Raw genomic sequence first — 26,237 nt, 5'->3', positions numbered from 1 at the left:
TGTGGAGATCAAGGTGCAGACGCAGGGCACTTCCGGGAGCAGCAGAGGGCGGCCGGGCTGCTCAGATCCCGGCGGGGGGGGGGGGGGGGGGGCGGGGGGCAGGTCTGAGCAGCCTCTGGGCGGGGGTGGGAGGTGCTCCTTTGCTACCCCATTCCCTGGGCGACAGGGGAGGATGGCGACGCAAGGCAAGTGTCGCTCCCGCGCCGGTGGGCCAGCTCCAGGCGGCAGGCGATGCTCTGTCCATGGTCAAAGCTCGGAGGTTGCGGCCCGGTGAGTGCTCTCACCTCGAGGCTGGAAGGGAACTGCAGGTGCGGCCGTGGCCGGCGGTGTGAGCGAACTCTGGGCAGGGCTGGGGGTCCCCGCAGTCCCCCGCAGCCCCGGGACACCCCTGTCACCCCCGTAGTATGGTGCACTAATACTGATGAGGGTGGTGGTTCCAGCCATGCCCGCTGCTGGCCTGTGACGATCCGGGGACTTGGGCAACTGGGTTATCTAAGCTCTTCGTTGTCCGGGGTTATTTCCCCCGCCACCCTGTCCTGCACATAAAGACCCAGAGGCTCAGAGAGAAGGGACTGCCCACAAGGTCCTTCACCTGGTCAGTAAGTCTTCAGTGACATCAGCCATGTGCCCCATGGCCAGTCACTGGGGATTTGGTGGGTCCCTGTGTCCACGGGGCTCGCAGCCCGGTGGGGAGAACGGGCCAACCGTCAGTGAAGGAGGGACACGCAGACGAGCACCTAGCATCAAGCATGGCCTGGGATCTCCTGTCCTCCTGCATTTGGCCACTTTTGGGCTCCTCCTAGGACTGAGGGATTCTTGTCATCCTGTCACCCACAGCACTGGCCTAGGTGTCGGCAGGTACCTGCTGAAATGAATTAAGAACAAATCGATTCAGTTCATCAAAATCTTGCCTGGGCACTAAGTTGTGCAAGACTTGTACTGGCTTCAGTGGCCTGGGGCTGACGGGCGAGGTGGGGGAAGAGGATGGAAGCCTTTGCTTGTACACATCTGTGTGACATGTCGTGATGGAGCAAACATTCCTGTGCCTTCCCAGAGCGCCGAGAATTAGGCAGGGCCACTGTCATCCCATTTCAAAGATTGGGAAACTGACATTCAATGAGGCTAAGGGACTTGCCCCAGGACCTTCGGCTGGGTTGCGGTAGGGCAGGGCCTGGAACACAGGATGGCCCAACTTCAAATCCAGTGCTTCTCCTGCGGATGGGGAGGGGCCCCGGGCCCGGGGGAGAGCCCCCCAGGGCCCCGAGCTGCCCCTAAGGCTCTTATTGGCATGTCAGGCTCAGCAGTAGTGCTTTGGCCCAGGGAAAGGCAAGCATTTCACTCCTGTGTCTCAGGTCCTGCTATGAAGATGCCTGCTTGTCATTTGCGGGTGGAAGGGACGCTGGACAGAGTTTCCGAAGACCCAGTTCTGCCCTTTACAAGCTGGGCCCTGGAAGCTGGGCCCTGGAAAGACACTCACTCTCTCGGAGCCTCAGTTTCTCTCTGTGAATGCAAGGGTTGGACGTTTCAGCTTGGACGCCCCATGCTTCTCCTCCAGGGTGCCCTGTGGCCTGTCCTTGGGCCCCAGAGGGCAGAGTTGGGAGCAATGGCCCAACTGAGGCAGGACCAGGCAAGATTTATGATCCAGCCCCTGGGGGGACTTGGGTCCATGCTGGTCCCAAAATTTCCTTTCACAGTGAGCAGGACCTGGGAACTGAGGAGTGACCACGTCCCCTTGGGCCTTGGGTGTCCCTAGATGGAGGAAATGGGGTGAGGGCCGCTACACTCTGTCTCCCCTCTGCGCCCAGTCCTCACCCCACTGACTCTGGGACCGTGCCCCTGGGCAGCCAGAGGGAAGCTTGGCACGTGGGGCAGCATCAGGGCTTCTCACAAATATCCAGGTTCTCCTCTTGCCAGCTTCCTGGTGGGAATGCACTGCCCCCTCCCCTGAAACTAGGGTGCCCGAGTGCCTGGCTTTGGCCAATGAAATGTGACAGCCACTGGCAACTGGCAGGATGGTGTTGACTTGGGTCCTGAGTGAAGACAATGTGGAGCAGGGTCCCCACCAACCCACAAGCATGTGAAGTGAACAAGAATGAAACCTATGCCATTTGGAGCCACCAAGGTTTTGGAGTCATTTGTTACCATGCCATACCCTGTGTATCCTGACTAGAGAGGGCAGACAGGTGGCACAGCAGGAGACACAGCAGCCTTGGCATTAACTGATCAGGCTTTCCCTCCTCCTTTTATTTATTCATATGTTTATTTAGCCATTCATCCATCCATACATCTGCCCATCCATCCACCGTGTTTCTGTCCATCCATCCATCCATCCATCTATTCATCCCTCCCTCCCTCCCTCCCTCCACCCACTATTCTTTTGTCCATCTACCCATCTACCCACCTACCCACCATCCTTCTGTCTGTCCCTCCCTCCCTCCCTCCCTCCCTCCCTCCCTCCCTCCCTCCCTCCATACATCTACCCACCTACCCACCATTCTTCTGTCTGTCCATCTACCCAACCATCCATCCAACCACCCATCCATCCATCTATCCACCCACCATCCTTCTGTCTGTCCATCCACCCATCTACTCAATCATCCATCCATCCATCCATCCATCCATCCATCCATTCACTTATATGCCCAGCTCTCCCTACATTCATCTATTCATCCATCTGTCCATCCATCAATCTGTCTACCTAAGGATTCAAACCCAGGTTGGTTTGACCATGAAGACCAATGTTCTTTATTTTGCCAAGATGCTCCTTTGGAGAAGACATATCCTTCTCTCTGCTTGCTTGAATTGTCTCTGTCCGCAGGGCTGGGTCAACCCTCCTTCCTCAAGACTTCCCTGACACACTCCCAGCCCCAGCCAGGGTGTCCAGGGGGCTGCAGAGGCCCACAGAACCCTGATCACCATGGCCGGCCTGTGGATGTATTGACTGAGTCATGGTCTGGAGGCACAATTGTGCTTTCCCAGAAAGAACTGAGGCATTGTGGGATTTACCAGTCATGATCTTAGGACTTAGCCCAAAAGGGCCCCAAATTCACATATCCAGGGACCCTCATCCTTGGTAGGCCTCATGTGCCCATTTTAGGCTTGGGAAATGTGCTCCTAGAATCATAGGTCCACTCTGGGCTCTTCCAGAATTTGGAACAGCCTTGGGATCTACCTTGAAACCCAGGTCTTATTTTGTAAAAAAAAAAAGGAAGAGGAAACTTTAATTTAGAGAAAATTGTATTTTAGTGAAATTGTCAAGAGCTGGCTAGTTAGGGGAGCCACTCAGGTCTCTGCTATGTCTTCTGGGGTCTCCCCAGCTGTCCTTGCTGAAGTGCTGAGAGAGCAAAAGCTCCCCTCACCCTTAGGGTGGCCTGGTGGCAAATGCCTGGCCTTTGCAGGTAGACAGTGGGGTTCTATGTGGTCCCTGAGCAGAAACTTCTCATCTTTGAGCCTCAGTTTTCACTTCTGTAAAATGGAGGTCTCCTCAGCTTGAAGGGTTGTTGGAGAACATGATGGGGTAGCGAACATGTGTGTAGTGCCTGGCACATAGTAGGTGTGCAGTAAATTGTAGTTACTATGTGCTCGGGACAGGACCTCACTCAGTGATGAATGTATAGGATTTGATATCAGGAGTGGGGGTGATGGTGATGATTATACTTTTGAACTGAGTACATCCAGTCCTTCCTTTGGAGGAAGCTTAGCCCCTGGGTTAAATGTTGGGACCAGGATCAAGGACACAATTCAATTTACATTTACTAGGGATAGAGAATTATTCTATTCTACACTTCTCCTGTGTGTCAAGTGCTGAGGCAGGCACAGTAGGTGCAGGATTTCTTGGGAGACTTGCATAGGCCCTAGGAGGGGTTGTTAGCTCCATTCTATGGGTGGTGCAACTGAGGCTCATGGGGGCCAAGGGACTGGTCAAGATCATGCAGCCAATAAAAGATGGAGCAAAGATTCCAGCCTGAGGGTCAAAGGAAGGAGGTAGGAAGTGGGTCGGGGGGAGGCAGCAGGTGGCGGCGGCACTGGGGAGCTAGCAGGCTGCTCCCACACCTCATTGGTCCCCACAGGGCTCTTTTCTCCCTCTCGGCCTCTCACTAGGACCACCACCACCTTCATGCTGGAGCCCACATCCCTCCTTCTTGTCAGGGCAGAGAGTCAGCTCGAGGATCCCTGCACTTCTAGGCCACAGTCCCCTGGCCCAGGAAGGGAGACCTGCCAAGTGGCAGAGCCAGAACCAAGGATGTGGGCTCCAGATTCCCTGCCCAGGGCCCCTCCGCCTGTAGAACTACCAGGACGATCCCACTTCCCAACGAGTTGGTTTCTGTGGGAAATGGGAATAGATGATCTGAACTCAGAACTGTCAAGAACAACTCGAGACACACGGCACAACTCAACCACACACTTTCTTCTTCCATGCTCCGTGTCGGGGACTAAATGCATTGCTTCTTCCAGGAGTGGAGATGCAGGGCAACGCTTAACCCAAATCCCCAATTCTCATATCAGGTACACGGGCGCCCGGGCAGGGTAGAGACTTTGGAGCGAGGGGACATCCCCGGCTTCCCTCCTTCCTGCTCCATCATGGCCTTCGGGAAGCTGACCAGAGCCCTTGCGCCAGGCCGGGCCTCCTCAGGAGACCGTTTCTGTGCCTTCCTGTTGCGGTTTTGACTTTGGAGAAATGCTCGGGCCTTGAACTCATCGAGGGCAGGCCCCATGTGAAGCTTGAAGTTTGTTCAGCCGTTTTGGGCTCCTGGTGGCAGGGAGCTCGGCCTTAAGCAAAGTCCAAACTGACCGCAGGTTTCCAGGATGACTCTGGAGTGGACGGGCCTATTTATATGTGGTGGGCATTATATCACCACTTCCCCCTACGCTTAGTTTGTGAAGGTTTTTCTCTAAGAGGAGGAAGCATGGCCTTCTTTCCACCATCACCCTTGCTTTTCCTGAGCCCTTGGAGTAGGGAGGCCGACTGGACAAGACGAGGTAGGGCCATGGTGGTTAGGGTGCAGACGCAGATACACCTGGCTTTGAATCCTTTAGGTCTCAGCTCAGATGTCATCTCCTCCAAGAGGCCTTCCCTGACCACTCTGCCTCCTGCAGTATTTATCACTATCTGAATTACCTCATCGTATGTTTATTTGTCTCACTATCTCTCCCAGTAAGATGTCAGCTTTGAGGTCAGGGGCTGTGTGTGTTCACAGATGGATCCCCAGTACCTAGAGCAGCGCCAGGTACACAGAAGGTATCAAGAGTTGATTGCTGAATAAATGTGTAAATGCAGTATGTTCCCTCCGGCAGTGCTCTCAGACTTCAAGGGGCATCAGGGCCCCCAGACGCTTGCTGACTATGCTGACTTGGGGCCCTGCCGCAGACAATGTGATTCAGTGGGTCTGGGGTAGGTAGGACTCTCAGCGGGTCTGGGGGCCTCCCCTTGGGAGACATGAGCTCAGGGACTGTGGGCCTCAGTGCGGTCCAGAGCGCGGCAGGGCTGGTGCTGAGCTGTGTGTTCAGCTCCCTGAACACCCTGCCCTGGGGGTGGTGAGAGGGGGCTGGGCAGCAGGAGGGGCCTGAGGGGCCTCAGGTTGGGGGTATCAGAAGGTGGACCCCCCAGGCCCAGCCAGGTTCTCTCCCCACAGGCGTTTGTATCACGGATCCCACTTTGTTAGAATTCCTTGTTTAGCATCTGTTCTTTCTCCTAGACTATAAGGGTCCAGAGGGCAGGGATCCATCAGTTCCCAACTGTCCTGAGACTGAGGCAAGTGAGGCCCTGACCTTGACCCCGGGCCCTGCCCTGGTCCTCTCCAGGCCCACATGGCACCCCTCAGGCTGAGGGGCCTCACACCCTCACAGCCCATCCTCCAGAGGCTGGTACGCCCTGCCCCGGAGGCCTGAGCCCGCTCCCAGGTCTACACAGGCGGGGCTTCCTAGGGCAGATGCTCCCCAGGTGGACATCCCGCAGGTGTGAGCCCAGTGGGCTGAGCAGCCGTGGAGCAGACTGTGGATGCATGGGCCGCAGGATCCACATGCGAAGCCCGTCGTGGGGAGAGGAGACAGGCCTCGGGGCTGCAGCTCCAAGTCTTGCTCCCGCTCATCCTGCCAAAGCCCACGCGGGGTGGGGGCCTGGCGCCTGGCTCGGCCTTCCCATCCTTCTCCCCACAGCCTCTCGGCTTCAGAGCTGCACCCTCCTTCGAAAGCAAGCAGGGAGCTGGGGGTGGAGGATGCAAATGTGTCATTTCCTTCCCGTGTCTGCTCATCATTTATTAGCGCCTGCTGCCGTGTCGAGAGCTGCCTTAAGTTTCCATGGTTAATCCTCAAGGTGTCCAGGGGGTTAGGTAATGTTTTCCCCATCCTATGACGCCCAGAGAGGTGAGGTGACTCCTCTGAGGCCACACAGCTGGTAGGACACCCTCCATCAGTGACTCCAAAGCCAGTGCTCATAGGTCAGGGGAACCTATTTCTTAGGAGACAGAAAACTCTGGGGAATTGGGTGGGCGCGTATGCTGATGCGGGCCTACTTCTAGGGTGGTGATGTGATGAGGGGAGAAGGGGTGGGGATAGCTCCAAAGTGCCCTGCAGAGGTCAAGGACAGGCCCAGTCACACAGGAGGATGTCGGCGGTGTCCAAGGACACTTGGAAGCCCTTCAGACCTGAAGGCCTCCCCAGATAAACACCAAATTAATAAAGGGTGCAGACTGCACAAATGCAGCTCAACCCCGGGCTCCCTTCCACCCAGGTGGCCCCTAGAGGCGGGACTCACCATTGGGTGAGGCAGTGTCCCCAACACTAATATCGCCTCAAGAAAGTGCTGAGCCCCCTGCCTGAGCCCCTCAAGTCAGTCAGTGTTTAATCACATGCCAGGTACCACACTAACTTCACGGTCACAACAGCCCACAGGGTGGTGACAGTTGTGCTCATGCTACATATGGAGAAACTGAGGCTGAGAGGGACCAAGTGCTTTGCTCGAGGTCACAGAGCTGCAAGGTGGGTGGGGGGTTGGATTCATGTCTCTCTGACTCCAGAGCCCAAGGGCTCACCCCCTACAATCCCCCTGGTGTTGGCTGAACACCAGTGTGGCTTGGCCACACTGCCCAAGGCGCAGGAGGAGGTGAGTTCTGACTCCCATCCCCCTTGGCTCCCAGACAGACCAGAAGGTGAGTGTGCAGCCTGCTGAGGCAGTGGGGGCTGGGGTGGCAGGGAGCGGTGGGGGTGCGCCTGGAGGGGGCGGAGACTCAGCCCGGCAGCGCCAGCCCTTTGCAGGAAGCACCTTTGCTTGTCTGGCGAGGCTGTGGGCAGAGGGCGGCTGTGTGGGATGCCCACTGCCACAAGCCGGAGATGGCTTCTAAGGGCAGAGGGTAAACAGTCACCCTGGCTGCTGGGTGTGCGCCTGGGGAGGGGGGATGGGTCAGCCCTGGAATATTCTGGGAAGTGAAGGAGGGAGAGCAGAGGCCTCAGGTTCTGAGAGTGAGGGGGAGGAAGGAGCCGGAGGACCCGAGAGGAGCCCGTAGTCCCAGCAGCGGGCCACAGCTGGGCGCGGCTGGCATCGTCCCCTCTCCGGGGAGGAGGGTCCTGGAGTCAGGACATCAGGGAGGCTCGTGCTTTGGTCAAGCTGGCAGCGTCTGTGCGACAGGAGAGCAAGAGGCCTCACATTGCTCAATAACCACGACTCCCTCCTGATCCTGTGCTGTGGCCTGTCCACTTTCCACTTCGTTCTCCGGGCAGCACATAGTGAGCGAGCAGGCTCTGAGCGGGGTGCCCAGGAGGACCGGCCCACGGTCCTCATCCCCACCCACATCCAGTTTAGGAAAGTTGTACTGGCCTGCTCCCATCTGCTGTCTGTGAGGTCAAACCGGCTTACGCCAAACACAGCAGCACCCAGGGGTGGGGATGGGGGGAAATCACATAATAGGGGACACTTTCAGACCCGGCTGGCTCCAGGGCGAAAGAACATTCTCGGGAGCAGGGGCTTGCTCTCTGTCTCCTGGTTCTACTTTCTTTGTTTGGGGCTTCATTCTCGTCGGGGCATTCTCCATGGGGCACTGAAGATGCCTGCCCCGACCAACATTCCCATACTCCCCCTCTTGTAGCAACACTCATATATCCAATCTCAATCTGGACCCAGCTCTGGGATCATTAGGTGGGGGAGAGGGGCTGTTCTCCTGAGGACAAGGCAAAAACAATGTGCCCGTGACTAAGGAGACACGCGGTCAAGGACCCATTTGACCAACACTTAGGTAATAGTAATTGTGATCGGTGCCACCAAAGAGAAGCACAGGATGAGATCAATAAATGAGGGAATCTGATCTGGTCTGAGGAATCAAGGAAAGTTTCCCTGAGGAAGTGACCTTTGAATAGGGATTTGATGCATAAGCAGGAATTAACCAGCTTAGGAAGGGGAAGGACGTTCCAGGCAGAGGGAACGGTATTGCTGTAAGGTTGGGTGCTGGGAGCCCCAGGGAGAGGGCAGGTCATGAGTGGGTAGGGTGGTGGGCTCTCCCCACGTGGGCCTCTCTGTGCAGGTGACAGTAGGGATCTTGGAGTTTCCTTGAGAGCAACAGGAAGCCATTGGAGAGTTGTAACTGGGGCTGGCATCATCGAAGGTATGATTCTGTAACGATCTCTCTGGCTACATGAGTTGTCCAGGCAGGAGACCATGGTGGCTTGAATGAGGAGAGTGACATAGGAGACAGAGAGAGGTGCATGAATTTGAAATATATTTTGGAGGTGAAATGAGTAGAATTCAGTACCTGAATGGATTGTGTCGGGTAGGGGGAGAAACACTTGAAGGATGGTTTCTAGGTTTCTGGCTCACACAGCAACCCACGGAATGGGGATTACTGGTTCTCATTTAACAGCTCAGAAACTGAGGCCCAGAGACAGGAGATGACTTGCCCAGGGTCACACAGCATGTGGGTGGCCGAGCCCAGATTCAAACTCAGGTCTGTGTCTTCAAAACCCATGTTCTTGTAGAAGACATGAACAGACATTTCTCCAAAGAAGACATACAGATGGCCAACAGACACAGGAAAAGGTGCTCAGCATCACTCATCATCAGGGAAATGCAAATCAAAACCACGATGAGGTATCCTCACACCTGGCAAAATGGCTAAGATCAAAAGCCCAAGAAACAAGAAGAGTTGGCAGGGACGTGGAGAAAAAAGAACCCTTGTTTACTGTTGGTGGGAATGCAAGCTGGTGCAGCCACTGCAGGAACAGTATAGAAAGAGTTTCCTTAAAAAATTGAAAATAGAGGGACACCTGGGTGGCTTAGCGGTTGAGCGTCTGCCTTTGGCTCAGGTTGGGATCCCGGGGTTTTGGGACTGAATCCCACATCAGGCTCCCCATAGGGAGTCTGCTTCTCCCTCTGCCTGTGTCTCTGCCTTTCTCTGTATGTCTCCCATGAATAAATAAAAATAATAATAAAAGCCTTTAAAAAAATTAAAAATAGAACTATCCTATGATCCAGTAATCGCACTACTGGATATTTACCCAAAGACTATGAAAAAACACTAATTCAAAGGGATACATGCACCTCTGTGTTTACTGCAGCATTATTTACAATAGCCGAATTATGGAAGCAACTCGTGTCCACCGACTGGTGAGCGGATAAAGAAGACGCGGTGTCTACGCACGATGGAATATTACTCAGCCATGAAAGGAATGAGCTCTTGCCATTAGCAATGACATGAGTGGAGCTAGAGAGTTTAATGCTGAGTGAAATAAGTCTCCTCCATTAAGGCTTTGAGAAATGAGTGGGAGCTTTAGAAAAGCTTGGGCAACCTAGCCCCCTATGGAGGGAACACCTGCAATGAGCTGCCTGAGGGTTCTAGAAAGTCCACAGCCAAGAGCCCACGTCAGAGGGCCAGAGAGCAGCCTAGTGGAGGGTACTCAGGAAGTGCACTAGCCTCTTCTGTTGTAGAAAGGTGTGCGTGTGTGTGTGTGTGTGTGTGTATGTGTGTGTAGCCTGGGGAATCTCAGTGTCTCATGAGAAGCAAGGAGATTGTCAGACCTGGAGATTCAATCTTGGCCCCAGGACTCCTGAGCTCTGTCTCGAACACTCCGTTTCCCTGCTTGCAAAATGATGTCTACAATTCCTACCTTGCAGGTGACTGCAAGGCTGAGATGGAGCCTTGGCCCTGAGAAGGGGGCTGTAAATTGTAGTTGTTAAAATTCTCTTATGCTAACCTTGGGGTATGAATCGTACTGAGAGAGGCAAGCAGGTTTCCCTGTTTGGGATTCTGGGGCGGGAATTCCCAGAGGTGGGGATACTGCAGACAAACACCCAGAGCACTTGGAGGACGTGGTGGGCCAGCCTGGGCATCTTGAACTTGTAGCCTTATTCTCTATGGCTCAGGAAACTTGCTCTTCTCCGGGAAGCTTTCTCGGCACACCCTGATCCACGTGTGCCTGCGCTCCTCCAGGCTGGATTTCTCAGTGGACCTCGGGGGATGTGGCTGTCTTCTTGCTGATTTGATCTTTGCGAATGACCACTCAGCTCCCAGAAAGAGCAAGTAGAGCTGCTCAACCAACTCTGTCACCTGTAAACTCAGGGATCCAGAGGAGATAAGATTGTCTTCCCCAGAGTGTGTTTAAGGATTCAGTGAGGTAACGCAGATGAAGGGCCCAACAGAGCCGTAAACCCCACCTCCCCTTTGGGTTGAGTACTCAAGAGTTGGGAAGAATGCCCGACACATAGTAGGTGCTCACCTAAGGCCTGGTGAATAAATATGCTTTCCTTCTTGATCTCCCTGGCAACACCTTGCCCATGATTGAGATCCGGGATGGGGGTAAAGTCAAGAAAATGCACTTGGGCATCAGACAGATTTTGGGTTCATAAGCTGCCTCTGACTCAGAAAAGCCATGATACTGCAAGTCACTTCACTTAACCTGCTTTCTTCTCTGAAAATTGGATTAAAAGGCCACCTCCCAGGGTTCTGTGATGATTCATTAAATCACAGGACTCATGCATGTGAAATGCTTAATGTGGTTCATGATGGGAGCTGCAATTATGACAATCAATCATTAACTCCCATGTATGCGGCTGCCCAAGGCAGTGGGCCTGTGTGGGTGGCTTCCCAGTATCTTTCTCCTCCCTGCTCCCTGCCCTTCTGGATAGACTTGGTTTTGATTTGGGGAACCATCTGCTTCTGGCACCAGGCAAAACTGGGGCTACAGGGGCAAGTGCATCTCAACCCTCTGGCTCAGTGATCAGTTTTACAGTTGGGCAGGTGACCCATGTCTGTCACATCAGAGTGAACTTCAGGACTTTTGTGAGGATTCTTGGACAAAGAAGCTTCTCTGAGACCCTACTCAGCAAGAATGAGTTGATCTTCGTCTTGGGAACTGCTGGCATGTGTCTTGAGACTGTAGGGAAGCCAGTCTTGAAAAAGACAAGTTGAGTGAGAGAAACTGGGTCGTTGCTGGCACTGTTTAAACTGCTGGATCAAGCTTTTCCTGAAGGACTTTTCAAAAAAGGCGAGCCCATAAATTGCCTGTATTATTTATGGCTATTTGAATTGGGTTTTCTGCTCCTAGTAACCAAAATCATCCTTACGGATACAACCCATACATTTCTCCACCTTGTGTAGCTGTCACTTCCTTTCTGTGGGTGGGGTGACATCGGCTCAGGCCACATTTCCTCCATGAGCACATGGACTCTGTGAGAACCAGCTGACGCTGCTGCCTGTCGGAAACCAGACCACCCAGGAGCCGAAAGATTATGGAAACATAAAGAAAACCAGAGCAGGGAAAAATCCAAGTGAATGCTTCCAGAATAACCAAAAAGTCAAAAAAAAAAAAAAAGTGGTGGCAACTCTAATAGTAAAATAATTGACCACTACACTCCTGATTGAGGAGGGCGTATCCCCATCTAAACCACCTGAAGGGTGTGTCTTCTTTGCAGGGAATGTTCGGCGCTTCTGGGTGCCAGCATCAGCTCCCCTGCAGGAGAGCACTCTGGTTTCCTCTTCTGGAATGCAGGGGTCTCACCTTCCCTAGGTAAAGGTAGGCTCAACAGAAGCTCCGTTACTGGGATGGAATCTTGAACCAAAGAGCCTGATCCATCCATCCCCGAGTCAGGATCCTCACCACAGTATTCTGGCCAATGTTGTGCCTTTTGCTATTCTAATCTCTGCAGCATCCTTGGTCCCCAAGTTTGGTGCTCCAGCCTCCTACGGATACTGTGAGCTCTCAGTAACCTTCCAATATATTTCCTCTTGCTGAAGCTGGCAAGGTTCATTTCTGTTGCTTGCAACCCAAGAGTCCTTGGTGATACACCTGCAGAAGGGGCTGAGACAATGTGGCAGAGGGGCCTGTGACCCTCCGAGAAGCCTCGTCAAACACAGGTAAAGGGTGATTTTGCACCGGATCCTGGCTATGATGAGATGGATCCATTCTTGGGAAGGCAGACTGGCCAAATTGTGAAGGGTCCTCAAGTCATGGTGCGTTGTCATGCATCAGACATTGTCTGCAGACTGGATACGTACGTATATGTTGATGCCGATGTGATGCATGAAACACAGATCAGTTTCAGCGAATTCCTGAAAATTCACATTTAAAAAAATTATTAGGTAGCTTTTCATCTAACCAATACTAAATGTAAAATCTGGGGAAATGTTCACGTGGGGAAGGGGTGCTGTTCTTGAAAATGTCAGAACCGCAGATGCGAGGATGCAATGAGCAGGAGGATGCAATGAGCATTAGGGTGCAGGCTAATGTGGTGCCCAAGATTGCGAATCCGAGAAACCACCGAGGAGCCGGCACCCATGCAAGCGCACGAGGGCTTATTTGCAAGCTCTGCTGTGTCGGGTACACTTGGACCCAAGCTCGAGCTTGCAAATAAGCCCTCGTGCGCTTGCATGGGTGTCGGCTCCTCGGTGGTTTCTCGGATTTGCAATCTTGGGCACAACAGCCGCGTGATCAGGGCGCCGGCAGGACTCCCCGCCCCGCCCCCAACCCCAACACCCAAGACGATCCACTTTCCCTCTCTCTGCAGCACAGCATCCTGGTACAGCTCTGGGGGCCTGGCTCCGCCCACTGGAGGTGGCATGTGACTCAGGGCTGGCCAATCAGAGCACTGGGTTCTCCTGGCCCCCGTGATTGGTTCACGGATGGAGGAATGACCCGATCAGAGCCAATGAGAGGCGGCGAGCGTGTCGCTGGGGCTGCTGGGAAGGAGACGCCCACCATGGCGCGGACGATTTAAGGTGTGGAGCGGCCGAGGTGCAGGCGGTGGGCTCTGCGGGGAGCCGCCCGGGGGAGGGGGAGGGCGTGGCCGGAGAGCGAGCAGCTGGGGCCCGGTATCGCGGACTGGCTCCTGGGTTTGCAGGAGCCGAGGACGCCCTTTCTCGCCAGCCGCTCGAGGGCCCTAAGGGACACGTGGGAGGAGTGATGCTGGAATTCCGAGACGCATTTAGAAAAGCATCCCGTTGTCTCACCCCATAGACTGGCTTCTTGGAAGAGGCACGTTCGGTGTAACTCAACCAAGGTGCGGCAGGGCCCAGCCTTTCTCGCGGGCTCTGGGTTCCGCCGGCCTCTGCCTCACCGAGGGGGCTCCGTTTAGGGTGGCCAGATCCAGCAGGCGAAAGTACAGGGCATCTCCTTCAACTTGTGTTTTAAAGATTTTATTTATTTATTCATCAGAGACACAGGCAGAGGGAGAAGCAGGCTCTGTGCAGGGAGCCCGTCGCGGGACTCGAACCCGGGACCCCGGGGTCACGCCCTGGGCCCAAGGCAGACGCTCACCCAGGCGTCCCCATCTCCTTAAGTTTGACGTTCAGATAAACAATATATATATATATATATATATATATTTAGTATAAGTATGTCTCATGCAATGTTTGGGACATACTTATACTAAATAGTTACTCATCACGTATGTGAACTTGGAAATTTAACTGAGCGTCCTGTGTTTGTTCCAGCAGGTGCCACGGTGGTCGGTCGGGTCTGTTGGCAATAGGACAGGGAGGAGGAGGCAGGCACGGTGCACAGGAGCTGTCTCTGGGTGGCGTGGAAGCCTGGAGCTGTGACACGGGGCTGGGAGGAGCTGAACAAGGGAAGAGAACAGAGGGGAGTGGGGTCACCGAGGGTGACAGTGGGGACCCCGAGGCCCAGCAGGGGACGTGTACACAGGCACGGCAGCCGGTGAGCTTGCAGTGGCCACTACCTCCTTGAAGAGGAAGCTCTCCTGGCCTCATCCCTGCTCAAGGAGTCCATGTTTGCACCTCATGACGCTCCCTCCAGCCCCAGGTGGACAAGCACGGGCCCTTGACCCAAGGGCAGCCAACCCAGGGGTCTGACTGTGACTTAGGTCGAAGCTGAAGTGGCCTGAGCAGATGCCATCCTGAGCTTGGAGGTGGGGAGAGCTGGGGGCAGTCAGCAGTAGGAACTGAAGCTTGAAGGAGATTTGGAAAGAGGCTGAGAGGCCTGTGCAAAGGGGAGTGGTGAGGGAGGGAAGCTGTGTGGGTGCAGAGGCTCTGAGGTCACAAGGCCAGGCTCCAAACTAGGTCTTGGGGCTCCAGGTATGACCTCACTCTTGACGAGCTCCCAGCTTAGTGGGTGACGTCAAGGAGGAGGACTTCAGCTTTCCCTGGCCTGTTGAGGAGGGCCTCCTGGAGGAGGTGGCCTTTGAGCGGGGCGGTAAAGGATGAGTAGAAGTTTGCCAGGGAAGAAGGCAGGAAAGGCATTGGAGATGAAGGCCTGAGAAGCAAGAGGTCTTGCTGTGCTCGGGGACAGAGGAGGTTGAATTAAAGGTGAGGACTTGGAAGTTACTGGGCTTTGAAGTGACATGTGGATAAGGCTGGCCAGGGAGAGGGCAGAGACAAGGGTCACAGGCTGCTGCTTTGGGGGGCCAGTTGGGCGCATGAATATACTGAGTCAGTGAGGCATGAGCGAGAACCTGTGGCCTTCTGGGTCTCCTTCTATTTCCCAGTTTTAAAAGGGCAGGGATCCAATAATTGTTCTCTAGTGAAAATAAACCACTGTGAAATGATAAAGAGCAAATGTCACCATAGCCAACTGGAAAGTCCACAGCCTGCCTAAAGCTGAGGCCCTGGACCCTGGCGACCCACTAGAATCAGCAGGGACACTTTTATGACCTAGGATTCCTGGAACCCATCCTGGGGAATCTGACTTAATTGGTCCGGGGTGGGGCCCAGGTGCAGCTACTAAATTGAATCTAATTTAATTCTAAGGTCCAGCCGGGGCGGAGAACCACTGGTTCCAAAGGAATGCCAGCTGGTGCCTTGCAGGAATGTATCTCCCCAAATCTTTTGGTTTTTCAAGAAAAGCCAGAAATCTGGATTTTTTTTTTTTTTCTGTGAGATCTCCTTATTTTAAAATGTTGGCTCCACTTTACCAAAAGGCAAAACTGGGGAGTATTTACTGTGGACTCTTCCAAGCTCCTTACCCGCCACACCAACTGCAGGAGGTGTTTATGTCAACTTTGCAGACTAGGAAACAGGCACGGAGTAGCTGTGTAACTCACCCAAGGACATAGAGCTAGAAAGTGCCAGTCTGGCTCCAGAGGCCATGCTTTTATCCACGGAACCTGTCTGCAGTCTGGATCTGGCCCCGGGCCCAGCACTTTGTGGCCTCTGGTGGGTGAATAAGAGGAGAGGAGCCTGGGGCAGCGTCCTAGTTGGTGGGAGTGGGCAAAGGTTGGGGAGCTCCCCGCCTGCTGCCATCAGAACTCATCGGATGAATGCAGAACAGAGCCCCTTGCTATCTGTGAGGGCCTCCAGCATCTCTGCAGCCGCATGTGGCCCTGCCCAGGGAGGGGCGTCCAGCGGCTCTGCTTCCTATGAGGCCTGGCAGGTTCAGACTTGGGTTTCAAGGGCCCTGTTGGAGCTGGCTGGGCCCAGATGCTGGAGATAAATGGGCTCACGTGGTGGGGGGGCCCTTGCTGGGGAAGCTGCAGGCTTTGTTTGTTGCCGTGACTCAGGGCAGGTCATCACCTGGCAGCAGCCGTCACATCTCCTGGGCTCCAGGCTGTGCCCTGGAGGTGTCTCTGTCTGAGGCTGGTAGGACCCACCCAGGGAGCCCTGCTCTTGTAGTCGCCTTATAAGGAGATGTTACTTTCCCCCAGGTTTTGAGGATGAGACCAGTGGGCATTCTGGGTAAGGTAAGAGAACAGATTCAGTCAGCCAATGGGATTGATTAAGAGAGAAAAGTGGCCTTTTTCCGTGGGCCTGCTATGTGGGCTGCATCGTGTTGTGTGTCTTTGCATCCAATTTCTTAATTGTTCACAATTCCAAGGGGTCAATGTTCTCTTTATTTTACAGGTGAGGAGGTTGAGGCTCAGCGAGGTGAAGTGACTTGGCCAAGGTTTCGTGGCTTGAAATAGAGCTGTGATCGGAGTCAAGGTTGTTCCCTGGCTGTTTACGGTCTCCAGGTATGTCCTAAGGCCCCTGCTCCACATCTGCCCAGATCCCACTCGCTCAGGACCCCAGGACTTTGCTGCCGCACCCTAGCGGATCAGGCCTGTGTGTGCCTCTATAGCATGTTTACAGGTCATGGGCAGCTTGGACAGACATGTCCAGGAGATGACAAGTCTACGGACATGAGGCCATCTGTACAGATCAATTGCAGAGAGATTCGGGGCTGGCTGTTATTAACACACTGTCAAATCATATAATGAATCTGTGGCCACTGGGCCAAGAATCATTTTAGTTAAGTTAAAAATAAGAACAAAGTTATGTTTTTGTCTGGCTGAAAAAGCAGTGACTTACTATGTTTTCCAGCTTATTCTAGCTTCGTAAAACTAGTTCAGAAATCAACACTGTTGTCTTTTCATCTCTGTTCAGAGCGCCCCATGGCAGCTGGGCCCGTGTCTTTGCCTGGCTCTATCTGCTTATAGGTTCGGCCCTGCTGGGGAGGGGCATAGGCTGTGTCAGATGTAGGTCCCACCAAGTGGGGGCGGTGCACCTGGGTGCTGAGGAGTTTCCTGAAAGACCCCGTGGGGCCCAGGCAGGCTCCTATTTTGTGAGGTGGGCTGGGTAGCAGGTGGCTGGAGATTGGGAGGGAGGAGGTGGCTGCCCAATCTATGGCAAGAGGCCAGCTTTGCACCTTTGGGCCCTGACTGCTCCAGCCCCCCAGTCTCCTCCCCTGCCCTGCTTGCCTTGCCTCCAGACCTAAGCCGCTCAGCAGTCTTTACCTGTGCGTGGCCATTTGCTCTCCTAGGATCACTGTTCGTTACTTGCAGGGATAACCTGTGTGAAAAAGCCCAGCACTGGGTTAAACGTGTAACTGGTGCTTAAAAGCACACTTCCCTCCCTCCGTCTGTGGAGGTGTGGTCCTCCTAGCTCTGGTGGAACCGTAGGATGCCACGAGAGGTACAGTACCAAGCCAGAGAAACCTCTAGTCTGCGTGTGTGGAAGAGGCAATGTCTGAGGCCTGTTGCAGAGGCAGTTGGTTGAGTTTTGACTGTCCAGCACCCAAGATCCCTGGGACTCGCCCCTGCCCGCTCTTAGTATGCTGTTTTGCATGGTGCTTCTCCCCATCAGGGGTGGGACAGGTGACCTGCAGAGGCCCCAGCCTAGGCACTGTGTTCTCTCAGCCACAGGGACTGGTTCACTCAGAGCTGGTGCGACTCTGAGCTGAGAGTTTGCTAGGGCTGCTGGGACAGCCTCAAGCTCTCCTCCTGGACTTTAGTCTGCACCTGCTTCTCCCAGTGGTCCTCCACTGTGAGCTCCCTTGCAGCCTCCCAGTAAATGCCCTTCCAGCGGAAGGAAGCCAAGTTGGATTCTGAGGCTGGCATTCCAGGAGCTCTAGGGGAGACATCTCTCAGATCTGCAGATCTATCCCACCTCCTGGGATAGAGGAGCTGAATGCCCCTTCTGTTGCTGCTGGATGGAAGGGGAGGGCTGTGGTGAAGGCGCCTGGAGGAAGGGGAGTGTCCCATCTTGGCCCGGCTGGGACTCCAGGGTCAGGTTTAGTCCCTGAGTGAATTGTCAGGAACAGCCTAAGCCAGGCAGCCTGGACTTTGCAGAGGGAGATCTTCTAGCCACAGACCCAATCCTTTCTGCAGGGCTTGGGGAGCTGTGTGGGGGAGGAGGAACTGCCCCTTCTAGGCTGGCACAATGACCAGAGCACATTCTAGGTGCCCGGAAGGGATGTGAACCCATGAGTGGGGAAAAGTGAGACCTTGGAGCTGATAGGATGGAGGAGAGAGGCAGGCCCTAGCAGGCCCTAGCAGGAAGGGAGAAGGGGTTGGAAAGAATATTGCCTTGGAGCCAGACGGATCTAGGTTTGAGTCTCCCTCCATCACTAATCCACAGTGAGAGTTACCTCACCTCTCTGAGCCTCAGATTGCTTGTCTGTAAAATGGGAATAATCCTACAGCTTCCTGGGCCCGGGGTGAATCATGTGAAACGTTCATGTGGTGCTGGGCACCAGCAAGGAGCCCACGAATGTTTGCTTCTATTGTTGTGAAGAAGAGGAACCCCACTTCAGATCAAGCTGGGCACATGCCTTTAAGAACTGGGCTTGGTTGTAATTCCAGCTCTGAGCCGACAGACCGACAGACCTTGGGCAGCTGACTGTGGGCTTCCCCCTTGGGTGTCAGTTTGCGCATCTGTAAGATGGGGATAATAGAGTAGACATGAGGTTTAAAAGGCATTATTGACAGAAAGTGCTTAGCACCAAGCCTGGCACATAGTAGGTGCCCAATAGACACCAGTTCCCTCCTTACTGCTTTCCCTTTTTGTGCTGGATGTGAAAGAGCGTGTGGTGCGGGGAGCAGAGAAGCCTCAGAGTCAGAGTCAGAGAACTAGGTTCTGGCCCAGGCTCGGCACTAAATTGCTGGGCTTTCTTTGTGTGCGATCCTGACCTCTGGGTCTCCGTCCTCCTGTCGTCTGTTAAATGACCTTGGACTCGGTGGTCTTGTTTCTGACTCTTAAATTCCATTCTGTGAAAATAAGAAACATGAAAACATTGCTGCATAAGTAAGGGGCTGAAGGCAGCTAGCTGTTCCTTGCCTGGGATGGGGCCGTAACAGAGGGAGCCTGCACTTCTGCTACGGAGGACCCCTCGCGAGGCCTGGTCTGGAAGAAGGTCATCACAAGTGAAGGACGTAGCTCTGTGTAAAGAGGAGCAGGAGTTTTGAAGAGATTTCTTGGTCACTATGGAAAGCCCTGGACTGGGAACAGAGTGGACATGAACAGGGAGTTCCTCAGTGGAGAGGGCCTTAGGAGCATGAGGGCAGTCAGAGCTAGGGAATGTTCTGGAGGGTAAGTGAAACATTCACTTTGATGTTGCTGCTGGCAGGGTTCAGAACCCTCTCCTTTCCCTGAGGTCCTCTGCACACACAGGGTGTCAGAAATATCCAGAGGGGCACTGGACTTCCTGCAGGATGGAGCATGGAGTTTGGAATGATTGTATTTTGAAATTCAGGCCATGGTGAACCTGGAGGATGTGGAGACATTGGGGTTACGGCTGTATGTACTATTTGGACCAGCAGAGAGGAGTGAGCATCCTCCATTGGGTGGAGGTGGGCGGATGGTGTGACCCTGGCCGAGCTGCCGAGCAAGAGTTTGGAGGGGAGGACTTGTGGGGGGTGTTGCTGCAGAGGGCAATGGGTTTGGGTCTCAAAGGACCTGGCAGGCAGGCTGTGTAAGAACTTGACTTTTTTGTTCAGTGTTGGGGAGCTGTGGAGGACTTCAGAGCATGGGAGGGCCGAGGAGCAGACTGGCTATGGGAAGGTGGCCCCTGTGGCCTGAGGCAGATGGACCAGGGTGGGATGGCGACAGGCACGGAAGGGGAATGAGTGCTTGGTGTAGAGGACAGGTTCACTCTAGGGGTCTTGTTGTGGCCACATGAGTGCAAGCTGGGTACCGAGGTTGGGTGCGATGTAGCCCCTGGTGAGAGAGGGCTCCTGGGTCATGGTCCTGGAGGCAGTGCGACGTCACCTGCAGCAGTCACCAACTTCCTCTGACCTCCAGCTTTCTGGGGACTCCGCCCCTCTGAGGACTCAACACAGACTTGGAATTTTTTTTTTTTTTTAAGATTTTATTTATTCATGAGACACACACACACACACACAGAGAGGCAGAGACATAGGCAGCGGGAGAAGCAGGCTCCATGCAGGGAGCCTGATGCAGGACCCAATCCCAGGACCCCAGGATCATGCACTGAGCCAAAGGCAGATGCTCAACCACTAAGCGACCTGGTTGCCCCCAGGCTTGGAAGTTTTAAAGTCCTGTCATGTTAAAGGTGACTCAGTGAGAAGGGCAGGGCCAGGGGAAGGGATCTCTCACCCCAGACCTTCTGTGTCTCCCCACATCTTCACGGGCCACAACTAGGGTCCTGCGACTACACCAGCTGTTCTCATTTTCCAGCCGGGGAAACAGGCCCGGCTCCAGTTCAGGTTCAGTCACTCTGTGTGGCCGTGGGTGAGTCTCTTCTCTCTGGGCCTCAGTTTCCTCATCTGTTAAGTGGGATAACCGGTCTGCCCCACAGACTCGTTTTCTCTCATCCTCTTGCCTCACCATCGACTGTGTCCCTGCCCAGGCCTCTGGACCCAGATACGGGTCCTGGGTGTCTCTGTAGCTCACATGCTCTACCTCCTCTCCTGACCCTGGCTCCCCACCCCTCTAGGACCCTGCTTCCCTTGGGGGCACTCCTTTGTAAGCTGGCCATCTCCTGTCAGGCTGGGGTCCTCCTTGATCCTGCCCCCCGACCCTGCCTGCCACCCTCCACGTTCCGTGAAGGTTTGGCTCACAGCCTTCCCTCTACCCCGGGCAGTCATCCATCAGCTGCCCTCTGCCTTTGCCTCCCTGGGCCCTGGCCTTCTGGAACCCACCTCCAAACCCTCCATCCCGAAGGTGCCCACTTCCCAGCCTCCTGGAACCCGGCTCCTGTACTAAGACCCTTGACCAGAGCTCCATGTACCTGAAGTCCCAGGCCCTGTCACCCACCTTCCTCTCACTGCTCGCTCACCCGAGTGTGGCTGAAGGAAGTTGCTGCCCAGTAGGTCGTAGCCACTTCTGTCCATGGTTTCCAGCCTCAGTGGGCCTTCAGCACTCCCTTTGAGCCCTTCCGTGTGGCAGGTGGTCTCCTTTCCAGGCCATCGCTACCCTCCTCGGCCCCGCAGAGCTGCATCTGCATCCCCAACCCCCAGCATCCCCAGGGAATAGGTGACTGTGCCCACTGCCTCCTCCCCAAGAACTGAGGCCTTAGAGGGAGTATGCTTGGTTTCCCACCCCAACCATCCACCCCCGTCATTCCATCCTCTGTCCTCCTCCAGTCCCCAGGGGGAGGCCACCTGTATGGTGCATGGCCAGCTGCTCCCTCCTCTCTCCTCTGGAGCCCTGCTCTCCCCCATCACCCACACCCACACTAATTCCCATTCTCTCCGTCCCCTCCCCTCTGCTCCCTTCCCACCCTCACAGCCTGTCAGGCCTTGTCCTCACATCTCCCAGTGAAGGACCACCCCCAAACCAGCGTCCCTTGGTCCGGCATTTTCTCTCTGGGGACCTGGCTGGTCCCAATTGTGGTCAGCCAACATGTCTCCCTTTTCCCCTTCATGCTTCAGGCCACTGCCGTCTCCCCAGCTCCATCCTCCTGCAGACCTCATTGCCAAATCCAGTGGTTAATGCTTCACACCTTAGTTAACACATCTTACTACTTTTTTCCCTTCTGGAGATTTCTTTTCCCTTCTGTATTAGAGCCTGCTGGTGGCCCCCCTACAACCATTCTCTCCAGGTTCCTTACTGACAGAACCCAGACCTCCAGGAAAGCACTGTGCTCTGCTGAAGGGCCACATCTCCAACCTGCCCCGCACCTGGGGCTGGCCAGTGAGGTGTCAGCTCTGGGGGAAGAGTGGGACAGGCCTTCCAGAAAGCTCCTTACAAGAGTCTGGGCAGTCTCAGCTAGGCGGTAAATCTGCTTTTGCTTTTTCCTTCTTGCTGCCAGAACGTGAACGTGACAGCTAGACCTACAGTAGCCATCTTGTGACCACGAAGTGACCTCGAATGTGGAGATCAGGGCTAAGGGTAGCAGAGCTAGAGACAGAGAAGCCTGAGTCCCTCACACCTCTTTTACACAAGAGAAAATGGAAACTATTACCATGATTAAGCCCCCAGTTAGAGTTTCTGTTGCTCACAGCAGAATCCCATCCTAGAGCACGCAACCTCAGAATGGCTTTCTGGATTTCCTCCTATCTCTCGGGCTGCTCCTCCTCTGTCTCTGTTTGTGGATGTCTTCATTGCTCTGCTCCTACAATAGAGGGACCCCAGGCTTCTGTTCTTGGTCTCCCCCTTTTGTCTATGTGCCTTACTTTCTAAGTAATCTTGTTCTTCCTGTGGCTTTACATTGTATGGCGGTGACTTCCCATCTGCAGTGCAGACGCTTCCAGACCTACAGACTCCTGTCTTCAACCAGGATGTCCCAGGGAGCCCTCAAGCTCAGGGGCCTGCAGACTTTCTCATGCCGATTTCCCCTCTCAGGGCCCCAGCTCAGCGGGTACATCTTCCCCCACTTTGGCGGCCAGGTTGCAAACTCAAGAGTCCTTCTCTCCTTCCTCCCGTTGCTACCCCCTCAGCTCCTCCTGTGCTGTCATTCATTAAGATCTAGCAATTTACTGCTTCACACCCATGAGGACGGCTGTTATCAAAACCCAGAAATAACAGGCGCTGGCAAGGCTGTGGTGGAGGAATTGGAAACCGTGTGCTTTGCTGGGTGGGAGTGTGAAGTGGCGCAGCCAGTGCGGAAAATATGGCAGTTCCTCAAGAAGTTAAACATAGAATTGCTGTACGATCCAGCAATTCCACTTCGGAGTGTAACCCCCAAAGCATTGAAAGCAGGGTCTCGAAGAGGTATTTGTACACCAGAGGTATTTGTACATGGCAGTGCTCTTCATCATAGCCCAAGGGTGGAAGCAGCCCAGGTGGCCACGGACAGATGAATGGATAAACGAAGTGTGGTATATCCATACAACGGAATATTATTCAGCCTTAAGAAGGAAGGAAATCCTGACACCTGCTGCAATATGAATGGATCTTGAAGACATTATACTCAGTGACATAAGCCAGTCACAAAAAACAAGTAGCATTGTATAATTCCACTTAAGCGAGGTTCTAAAAATCATCAAATCCATAGAGACAGAGATAGAATGAGGGGGCGGGGGGGCAGTGCTAGGGGAGGCAGTGATGAAGTTAACACTTAATGGGGGCAGAATTTCAGTTGTGGAAGAAAAAGTTGTGGAGGTGGATGGTGGCAGTGGTTATGGAACAATGTGAATTAATCGATGCCACAGAACTCTACACTTAGAAATGCCTAAGCGTCCGTGTTATGTGTGGTGTGTCACAGTAAAACAGATCTAACAGTATTACTTCCTAAATTCTGTGTCTCCTTGATACCTTTTTTAAAATAAGGATATTATTTATTTATTCATGAGAGACACACACAGAAAGAGAGGCAGAGACACAGGCAGAGGGAGAAGCAGGCCCCCGTCAGGGAGCCTGATGCGGGACTTGATCCTGAATTCCAGGATCACACCCTGAGCCTAAAACAGAGACCAACCACTGAGCCATCCAGGCGTCCCTCCTTGATAGCTTTTGATGGTCAGTGGGACCACCACAGAACCTTCCCTCTGGTCCTCTGCCTCCAATTTTACTCTGTCCATAGCCCAACCCCTCTTAATCACATTGTTTTTCTAAACCCCTGATCTGTTTGTGTCAGTCCCTTCCCTGGGGGCCTCCATGACTCCTCATTGCCTATGGGACTAATTCTGAGTCCCTCCTCCTGGCTTTCCAGGCCCTCCTGATCTGCACTATGTCTATTTTTCCAGCCAGCACCTCCTTCTTTTTGGCCCAGTACTTCTTTGAGGGCCCAGGCTGTCTCCCACTCTGTGCCTCCGCAGGTACTGTTCCACCTTCCTGTATGCTCACCATGACCCTGTGGCTGCCTTTTGTCCTTTGCACGGCCGAGTCACCCATCCACATGCTGCTCTAGAGCCTCTTCTTCTGTGGCGCTGTTGCTGCACTGTCCCTTCTGGCCTCCATACCACTCCTTTGCCACCGCTATCAGTTACCACGCACATCGTGCTGTGCTGAGACAATAGACCTGCAAGTCCATCTCCCAGGAATCCTTTAATTTCCCTCCTCTTCCTCCAGGAAGTCTTTCCTGACTCCAGCCCACAGTGACGTCCACCTTCTGTGAGCCCCCGATGGCTCGAAACTCACTGGGTGCCCCACTTCAGCATTTGACTGGAGCTTGTCCGTCTTTCGTTCTCTCAAGAGGATTAGTTTGGCCACACCCAAGAGCTGGTGAAAAAGCTCTTCAGCAGCGGGGACCGTAGCCTCAGTTCTCCTGGTCCCCAGCCCCGGGTATGGAGCTGGTCGCCTGGAAGAAAGGCAGGAGTGGACATTTAGTGAGCAACTTTGTGCCGGGACCTGCTGTGTCAGTTCATCCCCTGGACAACTCAGAAATGAGCTTTATCATTCCCACTTTACAGATGAGGAGGCTGCCCCTGTGAAGGTCAAGGACCTTCAAGGGACCATGGTCAAGGGACCATGTGGCAAATCTGGGGTGGGGAGAATGAGGACTTGAACCCAGACCACTCAGACTCACAGGCTTGTGCTCTGCCCTTGTCCAAAGGCTGGGCCCCAGAATGACTCGCAGGATTATACTGGCCGGTGTGAGCACGCGCCCAGAGCTTGTCACCTGCACATGTGGCAGTGTTTGACTTTTTCCAGCAAACTGGAGTGTGCGAAAGTTGGAGGCGGTACCAAAGGGAAACAATTTGTGTTGGTCCTGGCTCCAGGTCTGGGGAAGCATCCAGGGCCACGGAGGCTGGGTGGGGAGTTGGGCAGCATCAGGGACCCTAAGCAGTCTCCCTGGTCATCGAGGTGATATTGCCTCCAGGACAGGGCCTCCTCTGCAGTAACTATGCACATTTTTAAGGATTTTTTTCTTTTTGCTAAAATTGGGCAGTTCCTGTCACCTCTCTGGCTCTCATTTTCCTCATCTAAAAAAATGGAAATTTAAATAGCTGTTTCTTTCTCAGATTTTTTTTTTTTTGGGGGGGGACAGATCCTTCACAAGGAGGGCTGACCTTGGTGATGAAAAAGTCCTGTGCCCTTTTGAGAGGCTTTGCATCCTCTCGAGAAGCCCCTGGCGCAGAGGTGAGGGAAGGATTGCTAATCCACTTTACAGACAAGAAAGACGGGAGCTGTGGACATCTGGCCATGGATGGATTTGCTCTCATCCCACAGCTAGTGAGCGGGAGCTGGGACCTATGCTGAGGTTTCTGAACTAAGCCCAGCAGCCTTTCTGCCTTTACCCAGTAGTTGGAAGCCAGCAGAGAAGAGGCTAAATAATTGGAATTTAGTCCAATGGTGAGGGAGTGAGCACTAGAGAAAGACCACCACATTACTGGCTTAGAGGACCAGAGAAGGAAGGTCAGTTGCCCAAAGTCACAGAGCCAGTTGGTGGCAGAGCTGACTACAATGATAAAGCAACGACAAAAAAAGTCGTTGACCCAACACTAGTTGGGTCTACTAGGTAGTAGGTGTTCTACATGTAGTGAGATAGGGAATCACCCCAGCATCCTACAGGGGTAAGTACCTCTGTGAGGGTTTTCAGGGGTAGAAATAGAAGGTCAGCGAGGGGGCCCCACTTCTCTAGAGCTCACGCTTGGTTAGTGGGAAACCAACATTTGAACCCAGTCGGACACCAGAGCTGGTGTTCTCAGCCACACTGTCCCACCTCCATGCTCGCCCGTGTGTGTGCAGGAGCCTATAAATGTAGCATATTGACCAGGGGCTTTGAAGCTCCAGAGAGCAGGGTCAGGGCTGGGGGCCAGCTGCCAGCCTCTCAGCCCACGGGTAACCAGGTGTGCAAAGACTCCATCAGAAGGGGCGTGTGGCGTGTGGTGGGGGGAGTGCATTGGTGGGGGTGTGTGTCAGGAAGTGTATCCTTGCCACCCAGACCTCGGTTTCCCCATCACAAAGTGTAGATGTTAACTGATCCCTAAGGTGCTTCCCAGCCCCACATTCCTGGCCTCCCCCCCCAAAGGGTTCTGGGTTGACTCTTGGTGGGGGGAGCCAGCTGGCCCCTCCCCCTCTCCCAAGGTGTGAGCCACCCGGGGAACGTGGGGCTGGCTGTCATGGCAACCCTGTGTTGCGAAATGACGTAATTGGAGTTCCAAACGTGTGAAATCAAATACAACATCCGCAAACACAGCCTGGGGGTCGGCATGGCAACCGTGGGGCACCAGGATGGGCAGGCGCTCCCTGCCCCGCAGC

General features: G+C 54.1%; 1 long non-coding RNA gene across 5 annotated transcripts in view; it reads left to right on the top strand.

Moving 5' to 3' along the window:
* The first annotated feature begins 13,160 nt into the window (after window positions 1–13,160).
* Window positions 13,161–26,237, top strand: part of LOC112660230 (uncharacterized) — an 80,122-nt gene continuing 67,045 nt past the window's right edge. For 4 of the 5 annotated variants that reach the window (XR_007408440.1, XR_007408441.1, XR_007408443.1 and 1 more), the window contains exons 1-2: window positions 13,277–13,480; window positions 16,275–16,384. This is a non-coding gene — a long non-coding RNA (uncharacterized LOC112660230). Of the gene's footprint in view, window positions 13,200–13,276; window positions 13,481–16,274; window positions 16,385–26,237 lie in introns of those variants that run through there. The other variant, XR_003136778.1, reaches the window with a different exon arrangement.

Source organism: Canis lupus, chromosome 2, assembly GCF_003254725.2.
Source record: "Canis lupus dingo isolate Sandy chromosome 2, ASM325472v2, whole genome shotgun sequence".
NCBI classification, from domain to species: Eukaryota; Metazoa; Chordata; class Mammalia; order Carnivora; family Canidae; genus Canis; species Canis lupus.
The sequence above is the reverse complement of the archived record's forward strand: the minus strand, read 5'-3'. Positions and strand labels throughout refer to the sequence as shown.